Source organism: Pristiophorus japonicus, chromosome 3, assembly GCF_044704955.1.
Source record: "Pristiophorus japonicus isolate sPriJap1 chromosome 3, sPriJap1.hap1, whole genome shotgun sequence".
NCBI classification, from domain to species: Eukaryota; Metazoa; Chordata; class Chondrichthyes; family Pristiophoridae; genus Pristiophorus; species Pristiophorus japonicus.
Genome location: NC_091979.1, coordinates 230,362,996 through 230,380,976, shown reverse-complemented (window position 1 = coordinate 230,380,976; position 17,981 = coordinate 230,362,996). Strand labels below are relative to the sequence as shown.

Genomic DNA, 17,981 nt, shown 5'->3' with positions numbered 1-17,981 from the left:
CTCACGTCCCCGGACCCTCGCTGAGCAACAGCCTCATGCCCCCGGACCCTCACTGAGCAACGGCCTCACGCCCCCAGACCCTCGCTGAGCAACGGCCTCACGTCCCCGGACCCTCGCTGAGCAACGGCCTCACGCCCCTGGACACTCATTGAGCAAAGGCCTCACGCCCCCGGACAATCACTGAGCAACGGCATGGTTATAAATCCAGTCAGAACCAGAGCGAATGTTGCAAGGTCAAGCCCACCCTTCAACAATGTCACCTGTCTGTTCCCCATTAACATATTGCGCTGAAACTCTGCCCAGCTTCTGGCGGAAGCTTTCTGTGCCAATTAAAATGGCTGCCTCAGTCACAAGATCCCGCTGGTCTTGGACTCGGCCCCTTTCAACAACAACAGCTTGCATTTCTATAGCGCCTTCAACAACAACAACAGCTTGCATGTATATAGCGCCTTCAACAACAACAACAGCTTGCATGTATATAGCGCCTTTAACAACAACAACAGCTTGCATTTCTATAGCGCCTTCAACAACAACAACAGCTTGCATTTCTATAGCGCCTTCAACAACAACAACAGCTTGCATGTATATAGCGCCTTTAACATAGTGAAACGTCCCAAGGCGCTTCATAGGAGCAATAATCAAATAACATTTGACACGAGCCGCATAAGATGATATTAGGACAGGTGAGGTTCAAAGAGGCAAGTTTTAAGGAGCGTCTAAAGGAGGAATTAAGAGGTGGAGAGGTTTAAGGAAGCAATTCCAGAGCTTGGGGCCCAGGCAGCTGAAGGTAGAGCGATTATAATCGGCGGATGTGTGAGAGGCCAGAATTGGAGGAGCACAGACATCTTGAAAGGTTGTAGAGCTGGAAGAGGTTACAGAGATAGGGAGGGTAGTAGGGATTGGAGGAAGTTACGGAGATAGGGAGGGGTGTAGGGACTGGAGGGGTTACAGAGATAGAGAGGGGTGTAGGGACTGGAGGGGTTACAGGGATAGCGAGGTGTGTAGGGGGCTGAAGGGGTTTACAGAGATAGGGAGAGGTGTAGGGCTGGAGGAGGTTACAGAGATAGGGAGGGGTGTAGGGACTGGAGGGGTTACAGGGATAGCGAGGGGTGTAGGGGGCTGGAGGAGGTTACAGAGATAGGGAGAGGTGTAGGGACTGGAGGGGTTACAGAGATAGCGAGGGGTGTAGGGGGCTGAAGGGGTTTACAGAGATAGAGAGAGGTGTAGGGCTGGAGGAGGTTACAGAGATAGGGAGGGGTGTAGGGGCTGGAGGAGGTTACAGGGATAGGGAGGGGTGTAGGGGCTGAAGGGGGTTACAGGGATAGGGAGAGGTGTAGGGGCTGGAGGAGGTTACAGGGATAGGGAGAGGTGTAGGGGCTGGAGGAGGTTACAGGGATAGGGAGAGGTGTAGGGGCTGGAGGAGGTTACAGGGATAGGGAGAGGTGTAGGGCTGGAGGAGGTTACAGAGATATGGAGGGGTGTAGGGCTGGAGGAGGTTACAAGGATCGGGAGGGGTCTGGGGCTGGAGGGGATTAGAAAGATAACAAGGGGTGTAAGAGCTGGAGGAGGTTACAGAGATAGGGAGGGGTGTAGGGGCTCGGGAGGTTACAGAGATGGGGAGGTGTTAGGTATGTAAACATTATAACTGTGTAAGACTTGCCACCAGAGGATGCACCTGTTGGAGATCCAAGGGTCACCTACACACCTCATGCAAGCGAGTATAAAAGGTTGTCTGCCATCCTGCTTAGGCATTCTGGAGTTTTATTAAAGAGACTAAGGTCACATCAGTTTAAGCTTACAGTACTCAGTCTTGTGGAGTTATTCTAAACATAACAATTGGCGATGAGTAACAGATCACGAACTTTCACGTGGTTCTTCAGCGATTTGTAGAGGGTGATGATTGGGAAGCCTTCATTGAATGTCTCGAATAGTACTTTTGGATACGGACAAAAAAGCGATCAAGCGCAGGACAATTCTCCTCACCGTGTGTGGGTCTACAACATACGGACTCATCAAGCATCTGTTAGCACTGGAAAAACCAACGGAAAAGACATATGCAGAGTTGTGTACGCTGGTTCGGGAACACCTCTAGCCGAAGGAGAGCATTTTAATGGCCAGGTATCGCTTCTATACGCACCATCGCTCCGAGGGCCAGGACGTGCCGACCTAAGACACCTTGCGGGACCTTGCGATTTTGCTGGATATTTGGGGGAAATGTTGCGGGACTTTTTCGTGCTTGGAATCAGCCACGAGGCCATTCTTCGCAAGCTGCTGTCTGCAAAATCCCCAGACCTGAACAAGGCCATCACCATAGCCCAGGCTTTCATGTCCACGAACGATAATACTAAACTGATATCTTCTTAGCATCGAAGCAAGTACTGTGCATAAAATGACACCGGTAGCAGGCAGAACTGTACATGGCAGGGCCTACACGTCTGCAGCTGCAAGACCTAGGATGACTCAGAGTCCGCCATCGGGTGTGAATGCAAATCTATTAGCACCATGTTGGCGCCGCGGGGGTAATCATAGAGTCCATCAATGTTGATTCAAGCACCACGTGTGCAAACAATGTGAAACAATGGGGCACCTCCAGCGAATGTGCAAACGTGCTGCGATTCACCACGTGGCAGAGTCGGCAGAAGATGGTCGATCCGAAGCGGGTAACGCAGAACGAGTAAGAGAGGCGACTCAACCCGAGGCCGAGGAAGAAGTGTATGAGGTACACACCTTCACCACCAAGAGCCCTCCTATAATGCTGAAAATCAAATTAAATGGCATTCCAGTTTCCATGGAGTTGGACATAGGGCGAGTCAGTCAATTATGAGCCAGAAGGCTTTTGAGAAACTGTGGGGCAACAAGTCACAAAGGTCCAAACTGAGCCCAGTTTATACAAAGCTGCGCACTTACACCAAAGAGCTCATACCACTCATTGGCAGTGCGGCAGTGAAGGTATCGTACGATGGAGCTGTGCATCACTTATCACTGTGGTTTGTACCAGGCGATGGCCCAACGCTGTTCATTAGAAGCTGGCTAGGAAAGATTCGATGGAACTGGGATGACATCAAAGTACTATCTTCGGTGGATGACGCCTCGTGTGCTCAAGTGCTGAGCAAATTTCCGTCACTATTTGAACCCAGCATCAGCAACTTCACAGGCGTCAAGGTGCAGACCCATCTAGTCCCTGATGCACAGCCTGTTCATCACAAGGCTCGAGTGGTTCCATATATGATGAGGGAGAAAGTCGAGATCGAACTGGACAGACTTCAACGAGAGGGAATCATATCGCCAGTTGAGTTCAACGAGTGGGCCTGTCCGATTGTTCCGGTGTTGAAAAGCGATGGCACGGTCAGAATCTGCGGAGACTACAAGGTAACGATCAACCAAATCTCATTATAAGACCAGTACCTGCTACCCAAGGTGGATGACCTGTTCGCAACATTCGCAGGGGGGAAGTCGTTCACCAAAATGGATCTAACCTCTGCTTACATGACACAGGAACTGGCTGAATCTTCGAAAAGATTGACGTGCATTAACACGCACAAAGGACTATTTATATACCACAGATGCCTTTTTGGGATTCGCTTGGCTGCTGCCATTTTCCAGAGGAACATGGAGAGTCTGCTGAAATCGGTTCAGCACACTGTTGTGTTTCAAGACGACATCCTGATCACCGGTCATGACACCATTGAAAACCTGGACAACCTGGAAGAGGTTCGAAGTCGACTAGACAGAGTGGGACTCAGGCTGAAATGCTCCAAGTGTGTTTTCCTGGCACCAGAGGTCGAATTTTTGGGGAGAAAGATTGAGGCAGACGGCATCAGACCCACGGACTCAAAGACAGAGGCCATCAAGGACACACCCAGACCACAGAATGTGATGGAACTGCGGTCGTTCCTGGGACTCCTCAACTATTTTAGTAACTTTCTACCCCGGTTGAGCACTTTGCTGGAACCATTGACATGTGAGGGTGATGACTGGGTTTGGGGTAAATCTCAAAAGACAGCCTTTGAGAAGGCCAGAAACCTGCTATGTTCAACAAGTTACTTGAATTGTATGACCCGTGCAAACGTTAATGCTAGCTTTTGATGCATCTTCGTACGGGTTCGGGTTTGTGTTACAACAAACCAATGTATCGGGCAAACTTCAACCGGTTGCATATGCGTCTAGATGTTGATCTAAGGCTGAAAGAGCCTACAGTGTGGTCGAGAAAGAGGCGTTAGCATGTGTATACGGGGTTAAGAAAATGCCCCAATACGTATTTGGACTCCGGATCGAGCTTGAAACTGACCACAAACCGCTCATTTCACTGTTTGCAGAAAGCAAAGGTATAAACACCAATGCTTCGTCCCACATCCAAAGATGGGCACTAACATTGTCTGCCTATGACTATGTTATCCGCCACAGACCAGGCACAGAGAACTGTGCTGATGCCCTCAGTCGGCTACCATTGCCCACTACCGGGGTGGAAATGGCGCAATCCACAGATTTGCTTCTGGTCATGGATGTTTTTGAGAGCGAGGGGTCACCTGTCATGGCTCGGCAGATCAGGACCTGGACCAGCCAGGATCCTGTGCTATAATAAAAAGTTGCGTCCTCAATGGGAGCTGGTCGGCTGTTCCCTGGGAAATGCAAGATGAAATTAAGCCGATTCACTGACGTAAAGATGAAATGTCCATCCAGTCGAATTGTCTCTTATGGGGTAATCGCGTGGTTTTGCCAAAAAAGGCAGGGAAACGTTTATACATGACCTACACAGTACCCACACAGGCATAGTCATGATGAAGGCTATCGCCAGGTCGCACGTTTGGTGGCCCGGCATTGACTCGGATTTGGAGTCATGCATACACCAATGCAACACTTGCTCACAGTTGAGCAATGCACTAAGGGAGGCTCCACTGAGTCTGTGGTCATGGCCCTCCAAACCGTGGTCCAGGATCCACATAGATTTTGCTGGCCCCTTTCTAGGAAAGATGTTTTTAGTAGTAGTGGATGCTTACTCTAAATGGATTGAATGTGTAAACATGTCACCTGCACGTCCACTGCCACCATTGAAAGCCTCCGGGCCATGTTCACCACCCATGGCTTGCCCAACGCCCTTGTCAGTGACAATGGACCGTGTTTCACCAGCTTGGAATTCAACGAGTTTATGACCCGCAATGGCATTAAACATGTCAGGTCTGCGCCGTTTAAGCCCGCATCCAACGGTCAAGCGAAACGGGCAGTCCAAACTATCAAGCAGAGCTTGAAATGCATGACGGACGGCTTCCTGCAGACCTGCTTATCTCGGGTTCTGCCCAGCTACCGGACGCGACCTCACTTGCTTACCGGGGTTTCCCCGGCAGAATTGTTAATGAAAATAGAACTCAAAACCAGGCTCTCCCTAGTCCACCCGGATCTTAATGATTATGTGGAAACCCAGCGTCACCGGCAAAACATGTACCACGATCGCACGGCTGTTTCATGTGACATTAATGTAAACGTCTCTGTGCTTGTCCTTAACTACGGTCATGGTCCCAAATGGGTTGCTGGCACTGTCTTGGCCAAGGAGGGGAATAGAGTGTTTATTGTCAAACTATGTAATGGACAAAACTGCGATTTACTGACAACCAAGAACAACTTGAAGAGGACATCACCATCATCGATCCACCAACACAGACCCAACCAGCAATCGACCTCGCTGTCAATCAAGAGGATGAACCCACCATTCCCAACAGTCCGGTCAGACCAGCCATGCCGCAGTGCAGCAATGGTCCGACCAACTCACCCATGCCAGGGTTCGAACTCAGGAGTTCAACCAGGGAGCGAAGGGCCCCGGACCCACCTCAACTTGTAAATAACTTGTGTCAAAGAACTTGGGGGGGGGGGGGGGGGAGTGATGTTATGTATGTAAACATTATGACTGTGTAAGGCTTGCCACCAGAGGGTGCACCTGTTGGAGACCCAAGGGTCACCTTCACACCTCATGCAAGGGAGTATAAAAGATTGTCTGCCATGTTGCTTCGACACTCTGAAGTTTTATTAAAGAGACTAAGGTCACATCAGTTTAAGCTCACAGTACTCAGTCTTGTGGAGTTTTACTAAACATAACAGGAGAGGTGTAGGGGCTGGTGGAGGTTACAGAAATAGGGAGGGTGTAGGGGCTGGAGGGGCTTACGGAGATAGGGAGGGGTGTAGGGCTGGAGGAGGTTATAGAGATAGGGAGGGGTGTAGGGGCTGGAGGGGGTTACAGAGATAGGGAGGGGTGTAGGGGCTGGAGGAGGTTGCAGAGATAGGGAGGGGTGTAGGGCTGGAGGAGGTTATAGAGATAGGGAGGGGTGTAGGGGCTGGAGGGGGTTACAGAGATAGGGAGGGGTGTAGGGGCTGGAGGGGGTTACAGAGATAGGGAGGGGTGTAGGGGCTGGAGGGGGTTACAGAGATAGGGAGGGGTGTAGGGGCTGGAGGAGGTTACAGAGATAGGGAGGGGTGTAGGGGCTGGAGGGGGTTACAGAGATAGGGAGGGATGTAGGGCTGGAAGAGGTTACAGAGCTAGGGAGGGATGTAGGGCTGGAGGAGATAGGGAAGGATCTGAAAACAAGGATGAAAATGGAGACGTTTTCAGACCATTCCCAGCTGCGTTACCCTCTATGTACATTTGTGGACAATTGCTGAGAAAGATATTGGCCGCAATATATCCTAGATGCTCAGTTCCTTACTGTGTCTGCTTGGCTGTGTTGGTACCGCTCTGGGCTCTGTGTCAGAGGTCCATGGGTTCAAGCCCCACTCCAGGCCCTCAGTATATAATGCAGGTGGCGCAGTACCAACCGAGTGTGGCATTGCTGCAGGTACGTTCCTCGGAGGAGACATTAAACCGCTGTCTGTCTGTTCCGCTAACTAACTATCCCATGGTGGTATCTCAGGATGACCAGGGAGTCCTCCTGGTATCCTGGCAACATTTCGCCCTCGACCCAATGCCACAAAGAAATCGATCTCGCTGTGCACAAAATGCCGGCTGCAACTGCCAACAGAACAGCAGTCACAGCACAGCAAGGTCACTGATAGTGTGTGAGGTGCTTTTCACATCTGCCTCAGCTGTGATAACTGCCCTGGGAGTGTTTGATGGGACTATGTATCTAACCCCATGCTGTACCTGCCCTGGGAGTGTTTGATGGGACTATGTATCTAACCCCATGCTGTACCTGCCCTGGGAGTGTTTGATGGGACAGTGTAGAGGGAGCTTTACTCTGTATCTAACCCCATGCTGTATCTGCCCTGGGAGTGTTTGATGGGACTCTGTATCTAACAGCATGCTGTACCTGCCCTGGGAGTGTTTGATGGGACAGTGTAGAGGGAGCTTTACTCTGTATCTAACCCATGCTGTACCTGCCCTGGGAGTGTTTGATGGGTCAGTGTAGAGGGAGCTTTACTATGTATCTAACCCCGTGCTGTACCTGCCCTGGGAGTGTTTGATGGGACAGTGTAGAGGGAGCTTTACTATGTATCTAACCCCATGCTGTACCTGCCCTGGGAGTGTGTGAGTGTGGATATAGGGTGAGGACAGGATCGACTGTGTTATAACGCCTCACCACACCCACAGTCAAATAACCAGCTGACCATCATTGCCTTATCACAGATAGAAAATAGTTACTTGGGGTAAGATTCAGGAGTGCCCCAGAGAGGGAATGTCAGCCGTGGCTCAGTGGGCAGCACCCTCGGCACTCAGCCAGAAGGTTATGAGTTCAAGTCTCACTCCAGAGACTTGAGCACATAAATCCAGGCTGACACTCCAATACAGTGCTGAGGGAGTGCTGCACTGTCGGAGGGGCAGTGCTGAGGGAGCACTGCACTGTTGGAGGGGCAGTACTGAGGGAGTACCGCACTGTCGGAGGGGCAGTACTGAGGGAGTGCTGTACTGTCAGAGGGGCAGTACTGAGGGAGAACTGCACTGTCGGAGGGGTAGTACTGAGAGCATTATCGGAGGGGCAGTCTTTCAGATGAGATGTTAAACCGAGGCCCCGTCTGCCCTTTCAGATGGACGTAACAGATCCCACGGCACTATTTCGAAGAAGAACAGGGGAGTTATCCCCGGTATCCTGGGGCCAATATTTATTCCTCAATCAACGTAACAAAAACAGATGATCTGGGTCATTATCGCATTGCTGTTTGTAGGAGCTTGCTGTGCACAAATTGGCTGCTCGTTTCCCACATTACAACAGTGACTACACTTCAAAAAGTGCTTCATTGGCTGTCCGGTGGTTGTGAAAGGTGCTATATAAATGCAAGTGTTTCTTTTTGCTGTTCCCCAGTAAAGGAGTGTGTCCCCCAGTGAGGGAGCCAGCGCCTTCTGGGGGGCAGTGAATTGAAGGGTGAATGAAAGTGAGCACGGGGGGATCGATGTGGCACTGCCCCCCTGGGCTGTCCCGTTCCCCCTCCCGTGCCGTTCCCCCAGGCCCTGCCGTTTCCCCGCCCGCCAGGCTCTCCCGCTCCCCCCCCCGGGCCCTGCCGTTTCCCCTGCTCCTGTTTCCCCCCCGGGCTATCCCGTTCCCCCACTGACCCTGTCATTCCCTGCCCCCCCGGGGCCCTGCCGTTCCCCCCTCCCCCCCAGGCTTTCCCGTTCCCCCCTTGGCCCTGCCATTCCCCCCGTTCCCTGGGCCCTGCCATTCCACCCCCCACCCACCCCAGTCTGTCTGTGTGTGTCCCCCCCCGCCACCCCCGGGCCCTGCCATATCCCCCCGGGCCCTGCCGTCCCCCCCAGTCCTGATTGAGACAGGGAGATGCTGCCAGGCTCTGTGTGTGTGTGTGTGTCAGGCCCTGTCCTCATACTCGGAGACTGATGAAAGCAAATTAGGACAATCAATTGCGCTGATCGCCATGGTTTGGGCTCGGACGGACAATATGGCAGCGGGTAATCCATCATCGGGCCGGTGTCAAATTAAGTCAGCAGTATGGAAAGCTGGGGGCAGGGCGGTAAGCTGATGGCTAATCGCACTGCTGTAAAATCAATGCGCTGGATATTATTCTGTGATCGACCGTGTAATGAGCGGCTCCAGAGGCAGCGGGCCTGATGTACGACAGGGCCAGCTGCTCTCGCTCCCTCTCCCGACTACACACTACATCACGCCAGGCCTGCTACAGCACATATAGCCTCCCATCACAACAAAAGCCGCACAAACCAACGAACAACAAACAAAAAGGGAGCAGGGAGGGAGGAGGAGAAAGCAGCGCTGAAATCTAGTGTGTGTAAGATGCAGGAGGCTGCGGAGGGGGCGGTGTGAGGGAGCGGGCGTTAAATGAGCTGCCAAGCTCAGGGTGCGCACGTCTCAATCAGTCTTTGTTTTACAATGGGGGGGGGGTCCCCTCTGCCCAGCTCAGCTGGCAAACACTGTGTGCAAACACTGCTGCACTGGCCCCGTGGTAAAGAGCTGGGGCTGAAGGCTGTACTCAGTGTAGGGGAATGCTACAGTAACCCTATTGATTCACAGATCCCCGCTCCAATTACATCTCTCACAGTGCTTCGTCCACCTGTGATGAAAGTAGGCTCAAGTCGTCCCCCTGCTACACCTGGGCTGAGAAGCAGCTTACAGGCCATCACCCGGAAAGCTCCTGTACAAAAGAAACCCTTCTTGTGGGAACGCGGGTGAAGGTGACTGGCTGGGTGGCATATTCTGCGCCCCCCTCCCCGGGCACCGCTAACCCGATCTCACACCGCCTTCCCTGCTGAGGGGCAAAGAGAACCAAGACAGGCCTCAATTCCTTGAGTACAGACACCCGGGAGTGAGTTACAGGCTGGAATCTAATCGAGGGGTTCGGGGGGTTTATATATAGAATAACAGTTACCCGGGAGTGAGTTACAGGCTGGAATCTAATCGCGGGGTTCGGGGGGTTTATATATAGAATAACAGATACCCGGGAGTGAGTTACAGGCTGGAATCTAATCGCGGGGTTCGGGGGGTTTATATATAGAATAACAGATACCCGGGAGTGAGTTACAGGCTGGAATCTAATCGCGGGGTTCGGGGGGTTTATATATAGAATAACAGATACCCGGGAGTGAGTTACAGGCTGGAATCTAATCAAGGAATTCAGGGGGGGTTATATATAAAATAACAGATACTTGGGAGTGAGTTACAGGCTGGAATCTAATCCAGGGGTTCTGGAGGGTTTATATTTAGAATAATGGATATTCTTTATATAAATGTAACCAGCGAGCTGCGGTACACTGCACTGGGGTCCAGCGAGCTGCGATACACTGCACTGGGGTCCAGCGAGCTGCGATACACTGCACTGGGGTCCAGCGAGCTGCGATACACTGCACTGGGGCCCAGCTAGCTGTGATACACTGCACTGGGGCCCAGCGAGCTGCGATACACTGCACTGGGGTCCAGCAAACTGCAATACACTGCACTGGGGTCCAGCGAGCTGCGATACACTGCACTGGGGCCCAGCGAGCTGCGATACACTGCACTGGGGTCCAGCGAGCTGCGATACACTGCACTGGGGCCCAGCGAGCTGCGATACACTGCACTGGGGTCCAGCGAGCTGTGATACACTGCACTGGGGCCCAGCGAGCTGCGATACACTGCACTGGGGTCCAGCGAGCTGTGATACACTGCACTGGGGCCCAGCGAGCTGCGATATACTGCACTGGGGTCCAGCGAGCTGCGATACATTGCACTGGGGCCCAGTGAGCTGCGATACATTGCACTGGGGTCCAGCCAGCTGTGATATACTGCACTGGGGTCCAGCAAGCTGCGATACACTGCACTGGGGTCCAGCGAGCTGTGATACACTGCACTGGGGCCCTGCAAGCTGCGATACACTGCACTGGGGTTCAGCGAGCTGCGATACACTGCACTGGGACCCAGCGAGCTGCGATACACTGCACTGGGGCCCTGCGAGCTGCGATACACTGCACTGGGGTTCAGTGAGCTGCAATACACTGCATTGGGGCAGCATGAGCTGCTCGAAACAAAGAAAATTAGGAAAATAGGCTTGTGTTTCAGTGATCACCATAAAGCAGCTCTGTGTCTGCACACTGTGAGCGGGTGACAGCCTTTATCTATCACTTCCAAAGGAAACTAGCAATACACAGGCCTTCCAATTACCTCAACCACTTGGGGACATCATTAGCTGGGATGATCAGTAGTTTAGATAATGGAAGGTTGCTTTTACAATTACCATATATCAGAGGTTAACCTCGAGTTAAACTAAAAGCAGATTTGGCAGATCTGAAGTTGACTCCAGTGTTAAATGAGCAGCCGGCTGTCTGTGCACCCGGGTCCAAATACAACTCAAACTGATCAGATGCAAGGCTCTCTGACTGTAAGGGAAGAAGTTCAGTGAGATTCAAGTAGTCGCAGCTCAGAACCTGTGACTGAGATCTGCAACGTAAAGCTGTTCACAGCGTGAAGGCAATCGGCATAGGACAGAGAGAGAGTGTGTAGAGAGAGCTTTACTCTGTATCTAACCCGTGCTGTACCTGCCCTGGGAGTGTTTGATGGGACAGTGTATAGGGAGCTTTGCTCTGTATCTAACCCGTGCTGTACCTGCCCTGGGAGTGTTTGATGGGCAGTGTAGAGGGAGCTTTACTTTGTATCTAACCCGTGCTGTACCTGCCCTGGGAGTGTTTGATGGGCAGTGTAGAGGGAGCTTTACTTTGTATCTAACCCGTGCTGTACCTGCCCTGAGAATGTTGATGGGACAGTGTAGAGGGAGCTTTACTCTGTATCTAACCCGTGCTGTACCTGCCCTGGGAGCGTTTGATGTTTACACTGTGGGAAATTGCTCCATTCCCCTGCATTAACTCTACTCATTTAGATGAGCAGAAATTCATGTAAAAAGCTATTAACACAGCCTTCCTCGTCCAGGCCAACATCCCCAGCATTGAAGCACTGACCACACTCCGATCAGCTCCGCTGGGCAGGCCACATTGTTCGTATGCCAGACACGAGACTCCCAAAGCAAGCGCTCTACTTGGAACTCCTTCACGGCAAACGAGCCAAAGGTGGGCAGAGGAAACGCTACAAGGACACCCCCAAAGCCTCCCTGATAAAGTGCGACATCCCCACTGACACCTGGGAGTCCCTGGCCCAAGACCGCCCTAAGTGGAGGAAATGCATCCGGGAGGGCGCTGAGCACCTCGAGTCTCGTCGCCGAGAGCATGCAGTAATCAAGCGCAGGCAGCAGAAAGAGCGTGCGGCAAACCAGTCCCACCCACAATTCCTTTAACGACTGTCTGTCCCACCTGTGACGGGGACTGTGGTTCCCGTATTGGATTGTTCAGCCACCAAAGAACTCACTTCAGGAGTGGAAGCAAATCTTCCTCGATTCCGAGGGACTGCCTATGATGATGATGATTAAATTGTGCAGGTTTTTTGTAAAGAAACTGGCCAAGTGACATCATGTGGTTCAACCTCCAAACAGCACGAACCGTTATTGGGTGCTGCATGCATGATGTGGAGACCATGGTGATGAATGCTTACAGATATCCTGTGGGCAAGGTAGGAGAAATGGACTTACTGACATTGTCCGTGGTTCTGGCATAGTTGATCACCAGCGTGCACATATTGACAAGTACAGCTTCAAGCAGCGCTTGAATACCATTGGTCAGCTTTAACAGCATCGGGCGCAGTGCGAGTGTCACAGATTCCGACACTGTGCCTGCAGGGACTATATCGGTTGGTGATCCAGAGGCTGTGCCTGCAGGGATTATATCGGTTGGTGATCCAGAGGCTGTGCCTGCAGGGATTATATCGGTTGGTGATCCAGAGGCTGTGCCTGCAGGGACTATATCGGTTGGTGATCCAGAGGCTGTGCCTGCAGGGATTATATCGGTTGGTGATCCAGAGGCTGTGCTTGCAGGGATTATATCGGTTGGTGATCCAGAGGCTGTGCCTGCAGGGATTATATCGGTTGGTGATCCAGAGGTGTGCCTGCAGGGATTATATCGGTTGGTGATCCAGAGGCTGTGCTTGCAGGGATTATATCGGTTGGTGATCCAGAGGCTGTGCCTGCAGGGATTATATCGGTTGGTGATCCAGAGGCTGTGCCTGTAGGGATTATATCGGTTGGTGATCCAGAGGCTGTGCCTGCAGGGATTATATCGGTTGGTGATCCAGAGGCTGTGTCTGCAGGGATTATATCGGTTGGTGATCCAGAGGCTGTGCCTGCAGGGATTATATCGGTTGGTGATCCAGAGGCTGTGCCTGCAGGGATTATATCGGTTGGTGATCCAGAGGCTGTGCCTGCAGGGATTATATCGGTTGGTGATCCAGAGGCTGTGTCTGCAGGGATTATATCGGTTGGTGATCCAGAGGCTGTGTCTGCAGGGACTATAGCGGTTGGGGATCACGACACTGTGCTCGCACACTGCAGCACTGAGCTCAGGCACGCCAGCAATGGCTTGCACCCTGAGCCGTGTTGTAAATATCAACACGCTGTGAGGAGGCCCTACACTTAATCATAGAATCGTGGAATAATACAGCACAGAAGGAGGCCATAGTGCTCATGGGATTGGGGGTAATATATTAGTATGAATTGAGGATTGGTTAATGGACAGAAAACAGAGAGGAGGAATAAACGGGTCATTTTTGGGTTGGCAGACTGTAACTACTAGGGTACCGCAAGGATCAGTGCTTGGGCCTCAGCTATTCACAATCTATATCAATGATTTGGATGAGGGGACCAAATGTAATATATCCAGGTTTGCTGATGATACAAAGCTAGGTGGGAATGTAAGTTGTGAGGAGGATGCAAAGAAACTTCAAGGGGATATAGACAGGCTAAGTGAGTGGGCAAGATGATGGAAAATGGAAAATAAAGTCATCCACATTTGTAGGAAAAATAGAAAAGCAGAGTATTTTTTAAATGGTGAGAGATTGGAAAATGTTGGTGTTCAGAGGGACCTGGGTGTCCCTGTACACGAATCACTGAAAGTTAACATGCAGGTAAAGCAAGCAATTAAGAAAGCAAATGGTATATTACATAGAAACATAGAAACATAGAAAATAGGTGCAGGAGTAGGCCATTCGGCCCTTCGAGCTTGCACCACCAATCAATAAGATCATGGCTGATCATTCACCTCAGTACCCCTTTCCTGCTTTCTCTCCATACCTCTTGATCCCTTTAGCCATAAGGGCCATAGCTAACTCCCTCTTGAATATATCCAATGAACTGGCATCAACGACTCTCTGCAGTAGGGATTTCCACAGGTTAACAACTCTCTGAGTGAAGAAGTTTCTCCTCATCTCAGTCCTAAATGGCTTACTCCTTATCCTTAGACTGTGTCCCCTGGTTCTGGACTTCCCCAACATTGGGAACATTCTTCCTGCATCTAATCTGTCCAGTCCCGTCAGAATGTTATATGTTTCTATGAGATCCCCTCTCATCCTTCTAAACTCCAGTGAATACAGGCCCAGTCGATCTAATCTCTCCTCATATGTCAGTCCCGCCATCCCGGGAATCAGTCTGGTGAACCTTCGCTGCACTCCCTCAATAGCAAGAACGTCCTTCCTCAGATTAGGAGACCAAAACTGAAAACAATATTCCAGGTGGAGCCTCACCAAGGCCGTGTACAACTGCAGTAAAACCTCCCTGCTCCTATACTCAAATCCCCTAGCTATGAAGGCCAACATACCATTTGCCTTTTTCACCACCTGCTGTACCTGAATGCCAGCTTTCAATGACTGATGTACCATAACACCCAGGTCTCGTTGCACCTCCCCTTTTCCTAATCTGCCGCCATTCAGATAATATTATGCCTTCGTGTTTTTGCCACCAAAGTGGATAACCTTACATTTATCCACATTATACTGCATCTGCCATGCACTTGCCCACTCACTTAACCTGTCCAAGTCCCCCTGCAGCCTCTTAGTGTCCTCCTCACAGCTCACACCACCACCCAGCTTAGTGTCATCTGCAAACTTGGAGATATTACACTCAATTCCTTCATCTAAATCATTAATGTATATTTTAAATAACTGGGGTCCCGGCACTGAGCCCTGCGGCACCCCACTAGTCACTGCCTGCCATTCTGAAAAGGACCCGTTTATCTCGACTCTCTGCTTCCTGTCTGCCAACCAGTTCTCTATCCACGTCAGTACATTACCCCCAATACCATGTGCTTTAATTTTGCACACCAATCTCTTGTGTGGGACCTTGTCAAAAGCCTTTTGAAAGTTCAAATACACCACATCCACTGGTTCTCCCTTGTCCACTCTACTAGTTACATCCTCAAAAAATTCTAGAAGATTTGTCAAGCATGATTTCCCTTTCATAAATCCATGCTGACTTGGACTGATCCTGTCACTGCTTTCCAAATGCGCTGCTATTTCATCTTTAATAATTGATTCCAACATTTTCCGCACTACTGATGTCAGGCTAACCGGTCTATAATTACCCTTTCTCTCTCCCTCCTTTTTTAAAAAGTGGTGTTACATTAGCTTCCCTCCAGTCCATAGGAACTGATCCAGAGTCGATAGACTGTTGGAAAAAGATGACCAATGTATCCACTATTTCTAGGGCCACTTCCTTAAGTACTCTGGGATGCAGACTATCAGGCCCCAGGGATTTATCGGCCTTCAATCCCATCAATTTCCCCAACACAATTTCCCGCCTAATAAGGATTTCCTTCAGTTCCTCCTTCTCATTGGACCCTCGGTCCCCTAGTTTGTTGGCCTTTATCACAAGAGGATTTGAGTATAAGAGTAAAGACGTCTTACTGTAATTATATAGGGGCCTGGAGAAACCACACTTGCAGTATTGTGCACAGTTCTGGTCACCTTACCCAAGGAAGGATATATTTGCCATAGAGCGAGTGCAACGAAGGTTCACCAGACTGATTCCTGGGATGGGGGGATTGTCCAATGAGGAGAGATTGAGCTGATGAGGCCTATACTCTCTGGAGTTTAGAAGAATGAGAGTTGATCTCATTGAAATTATTGTGTTCCTAATACGGATGAGACTGCACACAGGGAGGTTAAAGTAACAGTGACCTCAGTCTTTATTAAGACACTCCAGAATGAGGAGTAGGCCTTAGGGGCCGGCTTATATACAATGCTCCCAAGGGATGCTGGGATCCCTTAGGACTTCAGGGGATGCACTCCCTGGTGGCGGTACACGGGATTGCATGCTTTACAGATACACAACATCACTCGCCCCCAAAGTCAAAGTGAAAACTATTTACAAGGTGAGGCGGTCGGGCGCCTTTCTTTCCCTAGTGGACCGCCTCGGTACAAATGTCTGTTCTGGTGTGTTGGCTGTACCCTCGCTTGGCTGGCATGTTGTTGGTCCTGCAGGGCTGCTAGGTGAGCCTGGCCTTGCTGGGCTGTTGGGCGTGATGGGTTCAATTTCCTGGTCCGGCATGGTGTCGTTGATCCTTTGGGTGTGTGTTGTGGGATCGGAAAAGGTGGTGTCTGCTGTGGGTTGTTCAGGGCAGTCTGTGAATTGCAGTCTCGTTTGGTCCAGGTGCTTTCTGCAAATGTGTCCATTGTCTAGTTTGACTATAAACACCCTACTCCCTTCTTTAGCTATCACCGTGCCCGCGATCCACTTGGGACCATATCCATAGTTTAGCACATACACAGGGTCATTCAGATCAATTTCCCGTGACACAGTGGCGCGACCATCGTTTACATTTTGTTGCTGCCGCCGGCTCTCTACCTGATCATGCAGGTTGGGGTGAACCAGCGAGACTCTGGTTTTAAGTGTCCTTTTCATGAGTAGCTCAGCAGGGGGCATCTCTGTGAGTGAGTGGGGTCTCGTGCGGTAGCTGAGCAGTACTCGGGACAGGCGGGTTTGGAGTGAGCCTTCTGTGACTCGTTTAAGGCTCTGTTTGAATGTTTGTACTGCCCACTCTGCCTGCCCACTGGAGGCTGGTTTAAACGGGGCCGAGGTGACATGTTTGATCCCATTGCGGGTCATGAATTCTTTAAATTCGACACTGGTGAAACATGGCCCGTTGCTACTGACTAGTATGTCAGGCAGGCTGTGGGTGACAAACATGGCCCTCAGGCTTTCAATGGTGGCGGTGGTGGTGCTTCCCGACATTATTTCACGCTCAATCCATTTTGAAAAAGCATCCAACACCACCAGGAACATTTTACCAAGAAACGAGCCCGCATAGTCGACATGGATCCTCGACCATGGTCTGGAGGGCCAGGACCACAAACTTAGTGGTGCCTCTCTGGGCACGTTGCTCAACTGAGCACATACGCTGCATTGCCGTACACAGGACTCTAAGTCAGAGTCGATACCAGGCCACCACACGTGGGATCTGGCTATCGCTTTCATCATTACTATACCTGGGTGTGTGCTGTGGAGATGAACGTCTCCCTGTCCTTTTTGGGTAGCACTCGCCTGTTACCCCACAACAGGCAGTCTGCCTGAATGGACAGCTCGTCCTTTCGCCGCTGGAATGGCTTGATTAGCTCTTGCATTTCAATGGGGATGCTGGCCCAGCTCCCATGCAGTACAGTTTTTTACTAGGGACAGCAGAGGATCTTGGCTGGTCCAAATCCTAATCTGGCGGGTTGTGACAGGTGATTTATCATTTTCAAACGCTTCCTTGACGATCAACAAGTCTGCGGGCTGTGCCACCATCAACAAGTTTGCAGTCTGCGCCATTTCCACCCCCGTGGTGGGCAATGGCAGCCGACTGAGAGCATCCGCACAGTTCTCGGTGCCTGGCCTGTGGCGGATGGCATAGTTATTATCTGATAGCTCAAGTGCCCACCTTTGTATGTGGGCTGAGGCACTAGTATTTATCCCCTTGTTTTCAGCGAACAGGGATATGAGGGGCTTGTGATCGGTTTCCAGCTCAAATTTGAGGCCAAACAGGTACTGATGCATTTTCGTTACCCTGAACACACACACTAATGCCTCTTTCTCAATCATGCTGTTGGCCCTCTCAGCCTCAGACAAGCTCCTGGAGGTATAGGCGACAGGTTGCAACTTCCCTGCAACGTTAGCTTGTTGTAATACACACCCGACTCCGTACGATGATGCAT

At 51.0% G+C, this 17,981-nt stretch overlaps 1 pseudogene; it reads right to left on the bottom strand.

The window, feature by feature from the left end:
* Positions 1–12,598, bottom strand: part of LOC139255402 (F-box/WD repeat-containing protein 1A-like) — a 441,926-nt pseudogene extending 429,328 nt beyond the window's left edge.
* Positions 12,599–17,981: the final 5,383 nt, after the last annotated feature.